This window comes from Arachis ipaensis, chromosome B2 (genome assembly GCF_059453495.1).
Source record: "Arachis ipaensis isolate K30076 ecotype BB chromosome B2, ASM5945349v1, whole genome shotgun sequence".
Classification (NCBI taxonomy): Eukaryota; Viridiplantae; Streptophyta; class Magnoliopsida; order Fabales; family Fabaceae; genus Arachis; species Arachis ipaensis.
Genome location: NC_142437.1, coordinates 26,245,898 through 26,266,998, shown reverse-complemented (window position 1 = coordinate 26,266,998; position 21,101 = coordinate 26,245,898). Strand labels below are relative to the sequence as shown.

The 21,101-nt window shown below is 35.7% G+C and overlaps 1 non-coding gene across 1 annotated transcript; it reads left to right on the top strand.

Annotated features, from left to right (window-relative positions):
• The first annotated feature begins 905 nt into the window (after positions 1 to 905).
• LOC148573372 (small nucleolar RNA R71) lies at positions 906 to 1,013 on the top strand. The gene has a single exon (XR_015906067.1). It is a non-coding gene; the product is annotated as a small nucleolar RNA R71 (small nucleolar RNA).
• The last annotated feature ends 20,088 nt before the right edge of the window (positions 1,014 to 21,101 follow it).

Here is a 21,101-nt window from a genome sequence, read left to right as displayed (position 1 = left end):
AATGGGATCTCTATGGTCTCTTTATGAGCCTCAGATTCCTTTGGTTCCTTAAAGGAAAATTCCTTTTTGTCCAGAGGACGTCCCAAGAGGTCTTCCCCACTTGGATTCATGTCCTCCTCCTCCTCTGAGCATTCGGCCACACCAAGTAAGGTTATGGCCTTGCACTCTCTCTTGGAATTTTCTTCTGTATTGTTTGGGAGAGTACTGGGAGGAGTTTCAGTAATCTTCTTACTCTTCTGACCCACCTGTGCCTCTAAATTTCTAATGGAAGACCTTGTTTCATTCATGAAAGTTAGTGTGGTCTTGGATAGATCAGAGACTATGGTTGCCAGGCCAGAATGGCTCTATTCAGAATTCTCTGTCTGTTGCTGAGAAGATGATGGAAAAGGCTTGCTATTGCTAAACCTATTTCTTCCACCATTATTGTTGAAGCCTTGTTGAGGCTTCTGTTGGTCCTTCCATGAGAAATTTGGATGATTTCTCCATGAAGGATTATAGTTGTTTCCATAGGGTTCTCCCATGTAATTCACCTCTGCTATTGCAGGGTTCTCAGGATCATAAGCTTCTTCTTCAGAAGATGCTTCTTTAGTATTGTTGGATGCAGCTTGCAATCCATTCAGACTATGAGAAATCATATTGACTTGCTGAGTCAATATTTTGTTCTGGGCCAATATGGCATTCAGAGTATCAATTTCAAGAACTCCCTTCTTCTGAGGTGTCCCATTGTTCACATGATTCCTTTCAGAAGTGTACATGAACTGGTTATTTGCAACCATGTCAATGAGTTCCTGAGCTTCTGCAGGCATTTTCTTCAGGTGAATAGATCCACCTGTAGAATGGTCTAATGACATCTTAGACAATTCAGACAGACTATCATAGAATATATCCAGGATGGTCCATTCTGAAAGCATATCAGAGGGACACTTTTTGGTCAGTTGCTTGTATCTCTCCCAAGCTTCATAGAGGGATTCACCTTCTTTCTATCTGAAGGTTTGAACATCCACTCTAAGCTTACTCAGCTTTTGAGGAGGAAAGAACTTGGCTAAGAAAGCCGTGACCAGCTTATCCCAGGAGTTTAGGCTATCTCTAGATTGAGAGTCAAACCATGTTCTAGCTCTGTCTCTTACAGAAAAAGGGAAAAGCATAAGCTTATAGACCTCGGGATCAACTCCATTGGTCTTAACAGTATCACAGATCTGCAAGAATTCAGTTAAGAACTGAAAAGGATCTTCTGATGGAAGTCCATGAAACTTGCAATTCTGTTGCATCAGAAAAGCTAATTGAGGCTTTAGCTCAAAATTGTTTGCTCCAATGGCATGGATTTAGATGCTTCTTCCATGTAAGTTGGAATTTGGTGCAGTAAAGTCACCAAGCATCTTCCTTGCATTGTTGTTGGGTTCGGCCATGTCTCCTTCTTTTTCGAGATTCTATGTAAAGTTTTCTCTGAATTGTTGTGCTTTAGCTTCTCTTAGCTTCTTCTTCAGAGTCCTTTCAGGTTCAGGATCTGCTTCAACAAGAATGTCCTTGTCCTTGCTCCTGCTCATATGAAAAAGAAGAGAACAGAATCCTATATGTCACAGTATAGAGATTCCTTTATGTGAGTAGAAGAAGATAAGAATAGGAGAAGGAGAAGAGAAGAATTCGAACACAAAGAGGAAGAGAGGGTTCGAATTATAAGAAGAAGAGAAGAGTGTTAGTGATTAAATAAATAAATAGAAGAAGATGATAGGGAGAGAATTCGAATTTAATTTAAAATAAAAGGAAAATATTTTTGTTTTTATTTTAAGAATCAGTTAGTATTCGAAAATTAAGAAGGAAAATAAAATTAAATTGAAATTTAAAATAATTAGTTAATGGAAAGAAATTTTGAAAAAGGGGTTAGTGATTTTCGAAAATTAGAGAGGAAAGTAGTTAGGTGGTTTTGAAAAAGATAAGAATCAAACAAAAAGATAAGATTAATTGAAAAAGATTTAAAAATCAATTTTTGAAAAGATAAGAAGTTAAAAAAAAAGATTTTGAAATTGATTTTGAAAAAGATATGATTTTATTTTGAAAAAGATTTGAAAAAGAAATTTAAAAAGATTTGATTTTGAAAATTGAAGTTGATTACTTGACTAGCAAGAAACAAAAAGATATGATTCTAAAATTTAAAGATTGAACCTTTCTTACTAGGCAAGTAAAAACTTGAGATTTTTTAATCAATCATATTAATTGTTAGCATTAAATTCGAAAAAAGATAAAAAAAAAAAAAGATTTTGAAAATCATTTTGAAATTTTTGAAAATATTAAGAAAATTGAAAAAGATTTTATTTTTGAAAAAGTTTTGAAAAGATAGGATTTTAAATTGAAAATTTGACTTGACTCATAAGAAATAACTAAATTTTAAAAATTTTTGACTAAGTCAATCCAAATTTTCGAAAATTATGAGGAAAATAAGGGAAAGATATTTATTTGATTTTTGAAAAATTTTTTTATGAAAGAGAAAAACAATGAAAAGACTCAAAACATGAAAATTATGAATCAAAACACACAATGCATGCAAGAACACTTTGAATGTCAAGATGAACACCAAGAACACTTTGAATGTCAAGATGAACACCAAGAACTTATTTTTGAAAATTTTTAAGAAAAGACACACATGCAAGACACCAAACTTAAAAATTTTTACTTTATAGATACTAATAATTCAAAAATGCAAAGATCAAACAAAGAAGATCATCAAGAACAACTTGAAGATCATGAAGACACATGCATGTATTTTTTTCAAAAATTTTTAGGAAAAGTTAAAAAGATGCAAATGACACCAAACTTACAATTTGACACTAAACTCAAACAAGAAACATAATTTTTTTTTGTTTTCATGATTTTATTAATTTTTTTTGGATTTTTTTTAAAATTATTTTTTTGGAAAAACGCAAACAAATGAAAAAAATTTTGAAAGGTTTTTGAAAACTTTTTGAAAAGAAAATTACCTAATCTGAGCAACAAGATGAACCGTCAGTTGTCCAAACTCGAACAATCCCCGGCAACGGCACCAAAAACTTGGTGCACGAAATCGTGATCGTTCATTCCTTGGTAACGGCACTAAAAACTTAATACGCACGTTCATAATCTTAGTTTTTCTTCACAACTTCGCACAACTAACCAGCAAGTGCACTGGGTCGTCCAAGTAATAAACCTTACGTGAGTAAGGGTCGATCCCACGGATATTGTTGGTATGAAGCATGCTATGGTCATCTTGTAAATCTCAGTCAGGCGGATTCAAATGGTTATGGTGATTTGATAATTAAAATATAAATAAAATATAAAATAGGATAGAGATACTTACGTAATTCATTGGTGAGAATTTTAGATAAGCGTATGGAGATGCTTTTGTTCCTTCTGAACCTCTGCTTTCCTACTGTCTTCATCCAATCATTCATACTCCTTTCCATGGCAAGCTGTATGTTGGGCATCACCGTTGTCAATGGCTACATCCCGTCCTGTCAGTGAAAATGGTCCAAAATGCGCTGTCACCGCACGGCTAATCATCTGTCGGTTCTCGATCATGTTGGAATAGGATCCAGTAATCCTTTTGCATCTGTCACTACGCCCAACGCTCGCGAGTTTGAAGCTCGTCACAGCCATCCCTTCCCAGATCCTACTCGGAATACCATAGACAAGGTTTAGACTTTCCGGATATCAAGAATGGCCGCCAATAATTCTAGCCTATACCACGAAGACTCTGATCGTAAATCAGGAGGCTGAGAGATATGCATTCAAGCTTATTTTCATGTAAAACGGAAGTGTTTGTCAGGCACGCGTTCATAAATGAGAATGGCGATGAGCGTCACATAATCATCACATTCATCATGTTCTTGTGTGCGAATGAATATCTTAGAGAAGAAATAGACTTGATTTGAATAGAAAAACAATAGTATTTTGCATTAATTCATGAGGGACAGCAGAGCTCCACACCTTAATCTATGGTGTGTAGAAACTCTACCGTTGAAAATACATAAGTGATGGAGGTCCAGGCATGGCCGTGAGGCCAGCCCCCAAGTCTTAGGAAAAACGTTCCAAAGATCCTCCAAAGATCTAAAATGATCCAAAGATCTAAAATAAATCACTAACAGTAGTTTTTATACTAGACTAGTAATTAGGGTTACAGAAAATAAGTAAATGATGCAGAAATCTACTTCCGGGCCCACTTGGTGTGTGCTTGGACTGAGCATTGAGCTTTCATGTGTAGACACTCTTTTTGGAGTTAAACGCCAGGTTGTAACCTGTTTCTGGCGTTTAACTCTGATTTGCAACTTGTTTCTGGCGTTTAACGCCAGAATAGAGCAGAAAGCTGGCATTAAACGTCAGTTTGCGTCATCTAAACTCGTGCAAAGTATAGACTATTATATATTGCTAGAAAGCCCTGGATGTCTACTTTCTAACGCAATTGAGAGCGCGCCAATTGGGTTTCTGTAGCTCCAGAAAATCCACTTTGAGTGCAGGGAGGTCAGAATCCAACAGCATCTGCAGTCCTTCTTCTGAATCAGATTTTTGCTCAAGTCCCTCAATTTCACCCAGAAAATACCTGAAATCACAGAAAAATACAAAAACTGATAGTAAAGTCCAGAATTGTGATTTTTAATTAAAAACTAATAAAAATATATTAAAAAATAACTAAATCATACTAAAAACATACTAAAAACAATGCCAAAAAGCGTATAAATTATCCGCTCATTAAGTGCTCAGATGTTGGGAAGCTAATCGAGTTACTAGCTCGGTCAAGGTAGTCGTGAATTCTAGTACTCCCCATTCTATCTCTCTTTACCCTTGAAGAAGAACACCAAGAGTGTCACGCATTGAAGATTGAGGTGGAGATGAGGGCTCATTACTTGGGAGGAAAGGTTCATGATAAGAGGGTGGTTCATCATAATAAGGATGTGGTGGTTCAACACTCTCCATCTTTTCTACTTGTTGCTCAACACACTCATCCGTGGGAATGCTTTGTTTATTGCATGAGTCTCTTGGGCCAAACTTTTGACGGATGGTTGCTTGAAGTTGATCCATTGCTTTCTTGAGATGATCCCTTGACTCTTGTCCAGCTTGAATAACATGATTAGGATCATATGGCTCTTGGGTTGATGGATATAGACATGGTATATATGGAGGTGGTGGTTCTTGGGAGTAATTGGGTTGGAATTGGGGTGGATCTATGTATGGCTCATAAGGCTCATAGGGTGGTTGATATGGTGGATAAGGGATTAGGATCATGTGAAGGTGTTTGGTAGTAGGGGGCTTGTGAGTGTGGTGGTTCAAAGATATGTTGAGGAGGGGGTTCATAAGCATAGGGTGGGGCTTGTTGGTAACTACAAGGAGGTCCACCATATCTATCATCTTGGTACGCACCTCGGAATGGCTCTTGACCATAGTAATTTGGTGGAGGTTGGTTGTCACGAAAAGGTCCACCATAACTATTGTCTTGGTATGCATCATAGAATGGTTGTTGGTTATAGCGCATTGGAGGGGGTTGTTGCCAAGAGGGTTGATCAAATTCTTGTGACTCCTCCCATCTTTGATTGTTCCAACCTTGATGCATGTTCTCATTATAGCGTCCATTCCCTGCAACATAATTTGAACTAAACTCAAAGCCAAAATGGTGAGAATTCATAGTAGCAAGTAAAAATAAAAACTAACAAAAATTAGAGAAAATAAACTCCTAAAACTAGAAATACTAACAAAAAAACAAAAAAGCAAATATTTACAATAACCAATAATAAGGAACATGTTTGCAATTTCCCGGCAACAGTGCCATTTTGATGAACGGATTTTTGCTAGTCAATAATTCACAATAAATTCTCGTTGCAAGTATAGTTTCTAAACTAACAATAATCCTTTCATACAAAAACTTGTTTGTCACTAAAGCAAACCCAATAAAATAAACCGAAGTATTTAAACCTCGGGTCATCTATCAAGGAATTGCAGGGAGGTGTAGTTATTATTGGTTATGGGATTGTATCTTTTTGGGTTTTGAATAATGAATAAGAAAAGTAAATTGCAAGAATTAAAATAATAACTAATAAAGCTCTTAGCAAGGTATGAGAACTGGACGTCCTATCCTAGTTATCCTTATCAATTATGATGAGAATTGTTAATTGCTCCCACTTAGTTAACCCTTACTAAATAAAGGAAAGTCAAGTGGACTAATCAATTTGATTCCTCAAGTCCTAGTCAACTCCTAAGGAAAGAATAGCTTTAGAGGGATCCAAACCAACCAGCAAATTCCAATTATCAATCAACAAAGGAGTTTGATAACTCAAGTGTCTCCAGTTAATCAATTCAAGCTAAGAATGTAAAAAGCTAGATTAAAACCATAAATATGAAATACCTCAAATTGCATTAAATATAAAATCAAATTAAACATGAGAATTTATAAACCAAATAGCAACATAAAGTAATCAATAGGGGAAATAGATAAAGTAGAATACTACGACAAATAAAAGTAGAAAAGAAACTAAATTAAAGGAACATTGAACCTGGAATTGAGAAGAAATAAACCTAAAACTAAGAGAAATCCTAAAACTTAGAGAGAGGAGAGAGCCTCTCTCTCAAAAAACTACATCTAAACCTAAAATTGTGTGAATGAAAGTATGAATGTGTCAATCCTGAGTCCCTGCTTGTCTCCTGGATTTAGTCTGCGTTTCTGGGCCAAAAACTGAGTTCAAACTCAGCCAAAAATCGCCCTCAGTATTTTCTGTGATTTCTGCAGGTCGCGCATGTCACGCGTACGCGTCAATCACGCGTACACGTCGATGGTCATCTTCGCGGGTCACGCGTACGCGTCAGGTACGCGCATGCGTCGCTGTGCAAATTGCTTCTCACGCGTACGCGTCAGGTACGCCCACGCGTCGCTGTGCAAATCGCTTCTCACGCGTACGCGTCAGCTACGCGCACATGTCACTGTGAATTTCTCCAAATCACGCGCACGCGTGAGCCATGCGTGCGCGTCGATGCTCGCTGGTGGTCTCCTTTATTTCTTGTGTTCCTTTAGGAAGCAAGTTTTCAATCATAGAACAAAACTAGGAAGGGGTTGTAAAATCATGCAAATTCTATGAATAAATGTTAGAATAGTGGATGAAATCCACTCAATTAAGCATAAGATGTACTACGAAATAGTGGTACATCAAGTATAATATGAAAAGTTAAACTATTTTAGTATAGACTTAATGAACCTATACTTGGGACAGGCTAAGTATTCATACCAAAATTTACATAAGCTCTAAATACATATGTTAAACAGAGAAATCAGAGCAGACTAAAGAGATAAAGAAGAGATAAGAGTAACCAGAGCAGAGTAAAGAAATAAAGAGAAAAGAGTAATATAGATACAAAGAAAAGAGTAACCAGAGCAGAGTAAAGAGATAAAGAGAAAAGAGTAATATAGATACAGAAAAAAGAGTAATTTAGAGCAGAGTAAAGAGATACAGAAAAAAGAGTAACCAGAGCAGAATAAAGAGACAAAGTGAAAAGATTAATATGATGTAGAGATTAGAGAATAAGCAGAGGGCCTGTTGAAAGGTCATTTGTTGCATTAAAGCAACTCCAGAGATATTTGTATGTTCATCTGCTGCATTGAGGCAGTCAGATAGATGGTGGTGCGACCATTGAGAGTGCTTTCCTAGGATACCTAGCTATAATGCTATGCTGTAAGACAGAAATTACTTACAGAGGTATCGAGATCACTGTGCTCTTGTAAGACAGAGGTTGCTTACAGTGAGTGTGTTGTACTCATGTAAGACAGAGGTTGCTTACAGTGAGTGTGTTGTGCTCCTGTAAGACAAAGGTTGCTTGCAGTGAGTGTGTTGGGCGTATATCGGCTAATAAGTGCCACCCTGCAAGACAAAGGTTGCTTGTAGTGGGTATTGCCAATAGGAAAGCCTTATTCAGACAGAGGTTGTTGGGTAACGTCGGGAGCGGGTCGAAACCGAAAAATGAGCTCATTACCTGCACTAGGGCTACACATGCATCATACTTGGTTGTGCATTTTCTCTATTATGATTGTTGTATGAATATATGCTTTCTTTGTTTGTATTCTATTCTCTGTGTCTGTGTTTTATTTTTTTGTATTCTTCTGTTTGTGTTTAGTTTTCTGTTTTCTCTATTTTCTCTATTTATGTGTATCTTCTGTTTACTGCTTCTCTATATTATGCTATTTGTCTGCTAAGTAACACAAAAATAATGAACTTAACTAATAACTCCAACCCTACTAAGAACTCCCCAGTTCTTACCCCTTCTCTCTCCCTTCCCCCTTCAGATGGAAGCAAGAGTACCCTTCTGTAGTTCGTTGATGATCATTCTGCAAAGAGGATTCTGCTCTAGGTAGTCTTCTGAGTCAAGAGTGAACTATGTTATCTATTTATATGCACTATATCATGGGACCAGCCGACATCTATGCCCCGTTTATCTATGAACTTTAACCTAAGTCCTTCGTACGACGTTGCTGTTATGCGGCTACTCAATAAAGTACCAGTGGTATACTCTAAGACGATGTATGATCGTGCATAGGAGTAGTAGAAGATGTTCCACCTTTTGATGACGTTCCACCTGACTTGAGTTTCGAAGACTTAGAACGTACTTTCCGTCGCTTTAGTAGTTTAGAGGGACTAGGTGAGTATAGAGTCTAGGCTAGCCTGGGTGCCAGCTTAGGGACTTCTTGAACAGGTCAGCGCCTGGGATGTATATATATATGTATATAGTTATTATTTAGCTATATCTAGGGGTATTCTAACTAAAAGTCTATACTCTAATAAAGGCTGGATCACTGAATGTTGTCAAATGCTTGAGATGTATTTATGCGTGGTTGTTTATAACTATTTTATCTATTATTATTTGTGATTTGATTATGAATGATTTTGTTTATTAATCAACATGAATCAAGCTTGTATAATAAATAATAGATAATGATTAGGAAGACAAGTTGGTAGCGCTCAGTTTCTAGTATGATCATGACGTACTAGAAATTGGGTCGTTATAGTTTATGTGCATGCCATCAAAAAGTTGAATGAAATCTGTAGAGTTTACCGGACTGAGTTTGTACCAATTGGAGATCCGAGCACATGGCCACCTGACATTGGGCCACAGTTGATCCTTAATCTTGCATTCAGGCGAGGCGGTAAAGGTCGACCCAAATCTATCTATTATGTGAATGAAATGGATGTTCGCCAGATGCGTGGTCCGCGACAATGCAACCTTTGCAGGGGTAAGGGACATAGTCGTAGTTGATGCCTTCATTGTGCTGGGTCGAGCTAGTGTAGGTCCTTCTGCATAATTATGTTGTGGTTTTCTAAGGATCAATATGTTCGTAGAGTTTATATGATTATTTCAGATGTTGTCTTTGTGTGTGATACATTGTTGTGGTGACGATTAGAGTGTTATTATTCTAACATATTGACATTAAGTTGTTAGTTTTTACTGTGTTTTTTTCTACCCTAATCCAGCACATGTTGTATTGTAATGACGTGTCATGTAATGTGAAAAAAACATGACAAAATGAATTTAATTTCACCATTTTCAAATTAAGAAAGATGCATTCAGGATATAGCCCAAACAGTTAATTACTGAAAAATCAATCACAAAATACATATGATGGTTGGTATGAAAGAGTTCAGAATACATAAAAATTTTACATCAAAACATACACATGATAGTTGCTACCTAAGACTATGCTACACTAAAGATTAAAAGATGTTCATTTTTTTCTTCCTTTTTCCTAACCAACTTAGACCACCAATTACAAACTTATTTCCCCTTTTAAGCATTTTCATGAAAGGCGATGGGCTAAGTTTATCTGGCGATGCTACATGAGTCCGGAGAAAATATGCCCTATCATTCCCACTACTGCATTGGCAGTTATCGCCAGCACTACCGCTTGGAGAGTCATGATCATCATCACCATCGTCGTTGTCACCCATGCTTGTGTCCTCGGATCCCTCCTCATCGTCTTCATCTAAATCGCTACATGTGTCTTTTTTTGCGTATTTGTTAGGCTTGTTCATTCAGGCGTGTGTCAACCCTTTCATGTGTGTAGACAAAGCCACCATCAAAGCAACTTCCCCTGAAGTCCATAGACATTCGTGCAGTAAACTGGCCATCATTGCTAAGAACACGACGAGCACGAGCATCTAGTGACATATGACCACGAATTGGTTGACTTCGATTGGAACCTGCATGTGATTCCTCGTTATTCTATGGTTCCTGTTGTTGAGCATTACTTGTCACTGGTATGGCAGGATTCCAAAATGAAAATCGACACTGGTCTTGTCCCAACTCCATTAACCGAGATATTGAAGAATTTCCAATTCCCTTCTTGTTGTTACCATTGTTGTTGTTGCGAATGAGGTGGGGCATGCGGTCCCTGTGGTGGATAGTATGGTGGAAGAGGATTGTACTATGGTGGATAGTATGGTGGCAATAGTGGATACTATGGTGGGTAGTATGGTAGTGGAGGTGACTATGGTGAGTAGTGTGGTTGATAGTACGATGGATACTATGGTGGTGGTGGGGGAGGATAGTGTGGTGAGAGTGGTTGTTGATATGGCAGGTGTGATTATTGTGCGTCAAACAGATCAACCCAAACTTTGTCGCATACAATCAAATGATCACCAAACTGTCTTCTATACCAACTGATGTATTCAACGGTAGGTGAATAAAGATATACATAAAAGTCTTCAATGGTATAATAGTGTTGGTCCACCTCCTAGGTTGCTATCCAGTTGCTATGATGTCTCCAGTCGGTGTTTTGTTCACCATGCAACGTCACATTGTCTGTCCTTCCAGATCCTTTGGCAGGCCAAGTTTAGCCTATGGATAACCAAATTGCCGATGAACTCGATCAGCTGGGTGTCATTCTATGATCTCAAAGTTGATCAAGGACCCACAATAGTCCATATCTCATGATGATTGTACACATCTTGTGGCACCTCATGGTGGATGTCGACATACAGAAGCCACAGAAATTGCAGTAAATTGTTCCATCAATCAAACAAAAGTTCACAGCAGCAAAAATATTTTTTTATTATATTTCAAGATTTTTAATTATTACTGTAACACCCTTATTATCATAATATCATGCTTGAGTCGTGATGTTACTAATGGTAAAAGCATTATGTGTATTCCCTGTATTACCTATTTACATACGTAGGAGCCTTTAAGAACAAAACTTAAAGCTAAAGGCATTTTTTATACATATACATACATACAACTTTCATTTTATCCCAATAAAATCAATAATTACTACAATTCAACAGCTACAACCATTGTCATGAATAAAATGTATCAAGTACATTTTTATATAAATATTAGTATACATATAACAAATAATTCCTACTCCTCTGTACAAAATTTATAACAATAATAAAGGTGAGAGAAAACAATAACTAAATACAAATTCATTCTAAAAATACAAAAATAAACGTCCATTGCTCAGTAGAATTTTTAGATCCTTCCTCATCTATTTCTTGAAAATGTTGGATGTAGGGGTGAGAACCTAATCCGAAGGTCTCAATAGAGGGGTTTCAGAATTGTCATAGAAAGATATGTAAAATAAAATTTGTTTTGCGATAGTGATTAGTGCTTGTCTTATGAACCTTTCTCATGGGAATTTTTTATCTTCCAAACGTTTAGGATTCAACAGTTACTCCTTCACAACTCGTATTCCTCAACACCATTCTCTCTTCTAAATTATCCCTCTTCAAAATTAATCGATTTGACTTCACTACTGTTTACTTTTCTTATGTCTAACCACGAGATATATTATTCACTTTCTATTCTTTTACTGTTCAGTCAGTCTCTTTCTTCAAAGACCACTATCACTCACCATAATTCCAAACCAATAATTTCAATCACAAGAAATCAAACAGTCAAACAAACAATCACACATAGAGAACAATTATAACAAGTAGCATAAATAGACAAATAGAAAAACAAAAAAAAGAGATACAATTTCAAGCAATATACAATCAAACACAGAATGATGCATGCCTATCCTACTGGTCGTGAGCTCATGTGTTGGTTAAACTTCCAGAACCTAACACATCCGTTAGCTAACCCGGACATGGTCTCTTTGTTGCACATCCCCAGGAGGAATACATTGAGGGAGTGTGCCCTACCACTTTTTCTAAAGGTATCACCAGGGAGAATAAATCGAGAGAGAGAGAGAGAGAGAGAATGCCCTACCACCTTCCCTTGTAAGGCCATGCCATATAAAACAACAGAGAGTGTCATCCTACACAAAGGAGAGTGCATTCTCATCTTGCAACAAGAGAGAATGTGGGTGGGACAAAACCACTATCTCTACATCACACCACAACTAAGAGCAAGCAGGATAAAACAACCATCCTTACTCGGTGCAGATGCCTCATCAACAACGCAAGCGGGGCAAAACCCATATCCTTGCTAATTCAATGATCATATCTCAATCACAACCACGCAAGAGGAACAAAACATCTTCCTTGCCAATTCATAATCACATTTCAATCATAATCACAATCAAACATAATCAAGATCATAATCAAAACCAAAATCAAAATCAAAATCATAACTCTTTATGTTCACATTTATCACAAGAATAATTATCCTCAAGCCGTGAGTGGGATAAAATCACCATTTTCACCATGGACGGGACAAAACCACCATCCCTACAAAATAACAATGCACTGAGCAAGCGGGACTATACCACCATATTTGCCATGCAATCAATTAATATCACAATTTTAAACCACTTATTGGTATCTTTTCTTTCTAAAAATCATATTTTGACAAATTTATTTTCAATAATAGTATACTAGGTCCACATCATGCCAAAAATCATATTCATTACTCATTTCATCTTTAAACTATACGATCGGATTCACATACCCTTCAAAACTCAACATAACATTGTACTCTATTGTCAGATAACGGAACATATCATTTTCCTTTGAACTTACTCAGATTGACCGAACTGATTGTCAGGTTCATCTTAAGGCTTAAATCACACTTTAGGGCCTTAGCACATTCTGGGTGTAAATCAAAATCCCTTTCTTTCAAATTAATGAGGACATCGAAAATAAGCCTCAAGAGTTTTAATACCTCAACCGACCCGAGGAGAATTCACAATTATTATTCATCCTCAAGCACAAAACTATAAACTCGACATAATAAGCAACCAATGAATTCAATTTAAATCTCGTCTCACACTTCCTATTCCCAACCCTTAAGTTGATAATTAATTAGCTTTTTAAATCTTTAATTAATCAAATCTCTTTTCAAGTTAACTCCAATTACTTTATTTATTCTTTTCATTATTAATTAAATCAAACAAGTTAACCTATCAATCAACTTCACAAATTAACATAACCATACAACTCTTTGATTAACATAACCAAGCTCTCAAACTAACTTCAACTCCATTTTAAGCTTAAGACTCTCCCAGGACATAATTCTTTAATTAGAAGATTAAATTAAACTCCAAGAAAAAGTCTCTAGTCTTTATAAAAACACAACAATTCTCATTATCTTTATTATTCAATTTCATTCAAGTCTTATAAAAATCTTAGCGGAACCTCCCCTAAAACTCAAATATTTCCACCCTTCAAGAATTCCATCTGAATCAAATCTCTCTCAAACCTTTCTCAACCATTTTAAATACCAAACAATTTCTCAACATATTCAAATCAAATTTCCAATATCAATGTATTTATTTTCTTATCTTAATTTATCTTAAAGTTATTAAATTTTTACACATTAGAGCAGCAACACAAGTTGTTCAAATTCTAATCCACCCACCAAGAGCCTTCAAGCATTGTTACTAATTAATTTTATTATTAGAGCACATAATCCCTTATTAATTTCATTCTATTTCTCCAAAACAGTCTGAATTTGATCCATAAGACTCACACGTTCACTAAAATATATGATATCGATTGACGATAATTCCTTGAATAAAAATAAGTTTAAGAAAAACCCTTACCTAAATTGCGACTCAACTACGTGACAAACTCCCTTTTATTCTTATTTCGCAGCAGCAGCAACAATTCTGACCATTCCCGCACAGCAACATCACCGAACACGACTTATAGTTGCAGTTCTAGCAGTTTTGAGGACTCTCCACAGCAACAACAGCCACAAACACAGCATGCAACTATGGTAACTCAATCCTATGACATCAACACCTCAAGATCTTTAACAGACTATAACAGAATACTAACAGTGAGGGTTCCAAAACAACAATACTTACTGTAACTAAGGAGGAATGATGAAATGCAGCACCAGCAGCTCCGACGGTGGTTTCGGTGACAATAATGCCATACTCGGTGACCAAAATCACGGCAACGCGGTCTTCTCCTCCTCCGGCGAGTTCCTCTTCTCTCTGTTTGCATTCTGATAGTTCTCCCCCTTCATGCAATGGGGACCTCCTCTGGTGACAACCCAGATAGTGGCAACGGCGACAGAAGCTTCGATGGTGGCGATCGTGGTTCAACGCGGCAAAATAGTGACCCCAACGACATCATGCAACTCGTCTGCGACCACGCCAGCAGCAGAGAACCCCTTTCTCCTTCTCCTCTATCGCACTCTCTCTCTTTCTCTCTGTGAACTTTTTCTCTCTTTGAATTTCCTCTCTTTGTGTACAGTCACGGTGGCAGTTGATAACTCCAATGACGATGTCTATGACGGTGACAAAGTGGCTCAATGGCAACAAGACTTCCCTTCTTTTCTCTGGCTCGCACTTTTGGTGTCGTCAGCAGCGGGTTCCTCTTCTCTCTCTTGTTCGACGAAGATGGCGACGGCGGAACCTTGGCTCACCCGCGGTCGTTATCTCTCCTCCTCCCTCTTCTCTTCTTCCCATTTGTCCTCCCCCTTCTCTGTATTTCTGATTCTTTCTTCTTTTCTGGGGTGAGACAGTGGCGGCTAGGTTAGAGAGAGAGAGAGAGAGTGTGTGTGTGTGTGTGTGCATGTGTGTGTTTGAGGGTTTTAGGGTTAGGGTTTGTTTTGGGTAAAGAGGAGTAAGGGTAGTTTGTTATTTTTAATAAAATTAGGGGATAGAGTAATAATTTGAAACCTAATTTAATCCCTTAAAATTACTTTAAGAATACTATTTATTTACCCACTTACAAATTATTTTCAAATAAGTACTCTAATTTTAAATTAGAGATAATATAATTAATTTTTTTATTCATAAAAATTAAATTCAAAATCTCAATATTCAAATTAAAATAACAAATCCTCCTTATTTTTCAATTACTAAAAGTTTGAATTTTAGATAAGAAAATATCAAATTATTATGAAAATAAAATCATAAATAAATATAATAAATTACAAATAATTCATTATTAAATTTCTAAAAATACGGAGTCTTACAATACTAGTAACTGCTTAAGTTGCGCCACTTTCATTCCTTTATGGTTCTGGTATTGCCTCCAGTTATTCCACCTGAACATATTAATCTTTCTTATTAGAAACATAACAATAATCAAATAATATTGTAATATACAATTCACGATGTAATAATTCCATTGTTTGCGGGAAAAAAAATTACCTTCGTGCTAATGGAAAGACTCCACCTGTAGGAACAGGTGCGGGAATCGAAGCTAGCCAAGGCATTCACTCCCAAGCCCAGATGTGCAACAACACTAGTTGATCATCCATCTCCTTCGTTTCATAATGCGAGACCCGACACAAGGATTTATATAAATATACCAAACATGTCGATCCCCACTGTAAGACCTGATTTCTGAAAAATTCCTCAACATGGGCAAGTATTTGCAACTCACCATAGATGTCAACTTGTCAGGAAACAAAGTGGTCCCAATCAGGAAGAATATGTGACATCGGACATAGCGTTGCATAGACTCTATAGTGTCCAATTCCTCTGCATCAAGGATTTGTCTGATCCATGACAACTTGATCACACTAGATACATGATCATTTTTTTCAGACGGTATCCCAAAGTTAGCCACGCATTCGTCGATCAAGTAGGAAAACTACTTTTCCATTCTTCCACTTACAGCATGACCGTCGGTCGGCAAACCATAGATGTGTTCCACATCTTTCAGTGTGATTATACATTCACCCATTTGAAGATGAAATGTGTGTTTCAGGTCGCCATCTGTCTATCAATACCATCATTAAGGATGATTTGACTTTTACTCTTACTATTTGAGATACGTGATAAAAACATATTTCCTTAAAGGTATCAATCACCAAAGGACTATAATATTCTGATAGAACTAATTTTTTCGGTTTTAATTTATACAATATTATTTAAAATTTATGTACCTTCAGTGAAATATATATTCTATTAATCTTAATCTTAATTATATATATTATTAACATTGATCTTAAGTTAATACTATATTCATTAATAATATATTTATGTGTCTTTATCATGAATATATTAAAATAAATATATTTTATTAACATTAATATTATCATACTTTGATGTTATATAATAACTTTGATACTTTAATGTTAATATATAGAATAATGTTCAACACTCATTGTATTAATACTAATGTTATATTTTTTTAAACTAATAATATATAATGTTTAGATTATTACACGTACAATATTAGAATAGATAATATCGTTAACAATAGAAAAAAATTTAAAAAGCCATTAACGTACTATTTTTTTTTAAAATTATACGTATTACCTAATAATGTTAACATTTAGGAAATGTACTCAGATATCATTCTAATAATATTAATATTATTATTAGTACTTTACTTTAATATTTAAAATGACAGTAATATTGACAATTCAATAAAAACAAACAGCAATAATAAAATAACACATCGATATAAATAATTTGATAAGATAATAATTTACATATCAAGAATTGTGTAGATGTGCAATAATATATTTTTTTGATAAAGTTAAATCTCATACTGATATAGTCGTTATAACTCATCTTTAATGCTATAACTTGGCAGTATACGTTATAGATCAGTTATATGATATGGCCGTTATAACTTGTTCTTAATGCTATAACTCGGCGGTATATGTTATAGATCAATTATTAATAACGGGCACCAAAAGAAATATTTTAACGCCCTGATATGCTATTACTCTCCATTAATGCGAATTATTGAGAGTATAACTGCCGATACTTCATCCCAAAATATAAAAGGGAGGTAAAACGTTTATTTGACACATTGCATTCTGCAAAGCTTATTACTCACTTACTGACTTGAGTGTCAGAGTACCTTTTGCAGGTACCCACCTCCTTGTTCTCTCATTGCCGATGTATACCTCCTCCTAACGAAAAGCCTACAAGTATTCACCGACAGATGAACTATACATCGGTCAACCCTACAAGAATATCTATTATCTCTGTTTTTCTATCAAGTCAAATTCAAATAGTCCAAACCAAATTAATCTCACCAACATTACCCTCATCAACAAATAGTGAACCTCGAATCCTCACATCTTCACATACCCAGTTATAAGAGTCGTGATCCTCAACTTTATATTTTTCCTTACCTGTAATTCTTTCAGAAAAGCGAAAAGAAGAAGAAGAAATAGTAGTAGTAACACAAACTCACCTCTTTTACTCGTGCCTTTAAGACTACAAAATGCTTCAATAGGAAAGAAATGTTGCCTTTATGCATCCTTTCAGGATTCTAAACATAAACCAAATGCCACGTTTAATGAAACTATTAAGTTCAATGAAAAATCCTAACCGTTGCATCTATTAAATCAATGGTTCAAAATTACATTGAAAAAACTAAAGGCACAATCAATGACAAGACTACTACACTTTCTAATACACGTTAACTTCAAATCATGTTCGAAATTTGAATTAATTTATTCCTTATTTTAATAAAGTAAGTTGATTTGGGGGCTCCATACCTATAACTTAGACCGCCGAGTTATAACTAAAAAAGCTCAACCTGCTTTATCAAAATATATTCAGGCTAAGCTTGGGGCTGTGATATGGCCGTTATAACTCGTCCTTAATGATATAACTTGGCAGTATACGTTATAGATCAGTTATGTGATATGGCCGTTATAACTCGTCCTTAATGCTATAACTTAGCAGTATACGTTATAGATCAGTTATCAATAACGGGGACCAAAAGAAATATTGTAACTCCCTGATATGTTATTACTCTCCATTAATGCGAATTATTGAGACTATAACTGCCGATGCTTCATCCCAAAATACAAAAGGGAGGTAAAACGTTTATTTGACACATTACATTATGCAATGCTTATTAGTCACTTACTGACTTAAGCGTCGGAGTGCCTTTTGTAGGTACCCACCTCCTTTGTTCTCTCATTGCCGACGTATACCTCATACTGACGGAAAGCTTACAAGTATTCACCGGCGGACGAGCTATACACCGGTCAACCTCTACAAGAATATGTACTATTTTTTATTTAAAGCATTCAAACACTAATAACTTCACACACTTTTAATATTATTACAAAGAAAATATATATCAGAGTTTTCACTTTACTACTTTTTCTTCCCTGAAACAAAACTCACACTACTACTACTACTGTTATGCTCACTAATACTCTTCCATTAACTCAGATGCAATAATAAAGAAAAACTCTCTTTCTTTCTAGAAACAAAACTCACACACTATTACTATTACTACTAAGATCACTAATACTCTTCCATCTACTCGCTACAACGAGAAGGAAGAAGTTGATTTTATAGAAGCTTTGGTGGTAGGGACAGCCGCACAACATGCATGAAGGATGGGTATCGCTTCCCTCGTTTCTCGCACTTCACGGGTTACCCATTTGCAGGTGATGTAGGCCATGCACCAGACCCATGGACGCGTGGCACTTCCCGTATTTCTCGCACACAACGAGAAGACAGTGTCAGTTTCTCATTCACCGCAAGAAGCCTGCGTCACCACACTCCCGTCCAACTCTCTCCTTCACACACCTGCACATCATCAGAAATGACACAATATTAAAAATAATTTATAGAGATGTGATGGCTGTATTTACTAAGGTTCGGGAAAACTAAACCATTTTTGAAGAGTCTACATAACTAATTCGGTACCAGCCATTTCTGCCAATTACAACGTGGGCCGCAACAAAAAGGCCCAATAACACAAAAAGCATCTCATAATATTACCCAAACCTAACCCTAATTTGATTTCTCATTATTACTCAAAAAAAAAAAAAACAACCGCACCTCTCCTTCCTCTCCCACCCCAATCACGTCATACTTCATCTTCTCCGGTTAGCTCTGTTGTCGGGAGACATCACCGCCGCACCCAACTATGACGATTAATCCTCCGTCGCACGAAGGAGCCGTCACGCCTAGCGTCGAAATCGACACCCACAACATGCACGAAGGAAGCTCCTTGGAGGTGTCACAGCGCCGCACAACCTGACACTAACTTCAAATAGATGTCTGCCAACGCCCACCCCACACCTTGTGCACAGAACGAGCTGCGCTGTTTGCCACCGATTACAAGGTTGTGCCACTTGTGTCTGTTACCTTTTTTCATTATTCTTTTGAAATTTTTTTCGGCTGGAACATGTAATTGATGATCAGATGATTTTTCATGATAAACGGATGTTTCTTTTAACGTACTACGACTCTTTGTGGATGTTTCTTTTTGCGAAGATTCAGATATTTTTTGTTACACTTGCGATATTTCTTTTGTAAAATTTAAAATGCTTTCTTTTATTAAACTAACTGTGGAATGTTTCTTCTCTTTAACTTGGGATGTTCCTTTTATTAAATTTGAATTTTTTTTTTGTTACACTTGGTATATTTTCTTTGTAAAACTTAGAATGTTTCTACTATTAAGTTGAGACGTTTCTTTTTTTTAAACTTGAGATATTTCGATGTAGATCGGCCCTACACAGTGCATAGAGGAGTTGCGGTAGAGGGTACAGCGGCAGCATGACAGATGGTTGAAGACAAGGTACTGGCGATACGATGAGAGGGGATGAGATGGGACTTCACATGACGAAGCGGTTACAAGTTTAAAATCGTATTTTTAGAAATTTTAAAATTTTATTTTTTTAATGATTTTAAAAAGTCGTTTAAGTTAGCTGGTACCTTGATTGTTACCTAGCGGGATTGATTTTTGAATCGCTCTAGTTATTAGTTTATTCATTTAATAATTTAATCGATTTAATTGTGATTTAACTGAAATAACTGATTATAATAAATAATATATAAAATTATAAATAAACATAAATACACAATAAAAAATACAAAATTATGCAAACTAAAAATTTTTAATTTCATCTAACAATAAAAAATACAACATTATGATTTGTGAATAATAATAATAATAATAATAAAACTACAAGAAATTCATTGAGTACCGTTAAATTTACCAACGGAATCATCAAAAAATTTGACGGTAGATTTATTACCATCGAATTTAGTAGCGGATGGACATAGACAGTAAAATCTCCGCCAGGATTTTTTAATCCGATGATAACTTCCGAAAAAATTAGTGATGGATTTGACTAAATATTTGGTAAAATTATTGATGCGGGTACCGTAGAAAATTCTCAACAGTACCTTTGGCACTATGAATTCATTTTTCGTGCCTAATTAATGTCGGATTTATTCCCTAATAAATTTGATAGTAATATATTGTTTTATATGAATTAAATTAAAGAATACAAGTAAATTTATCCGACGGTAAACTTAATTTTTTTATCGGCTAGAACCTGATATACTATCATCAATATATCAACAAATAATAGTCAAATCTTAATTAGTGAAAATCAAGTAGTATTTTTAATGAAAATAGTCAACTATAATCTAAAATAACAAGTGTATAGAAGAAAAAAGTCAAAGAGATAAACTATTAATATTGTTAAACAAAGCAAAAGATAAAATCCTAATCACTACAAGTCCTAATATATAATCATCGTTATTGTCATTGTCATCCCGCTCGTCCTGCTGAGACGGCGGTCTACCTAAAACAAAAAAAAGAAAATAGTTAATTGTAATGTAATAATATAACAATCTAATTAAGGTTTAATAAAAAACACAAAATAGAACTAAGGCTAACGTGTAAAACGATGCACAATACAAACTATACTAAGGTTACCCTTATTTGAATTCATCATCTTCTTCCTCTAGTTCATCC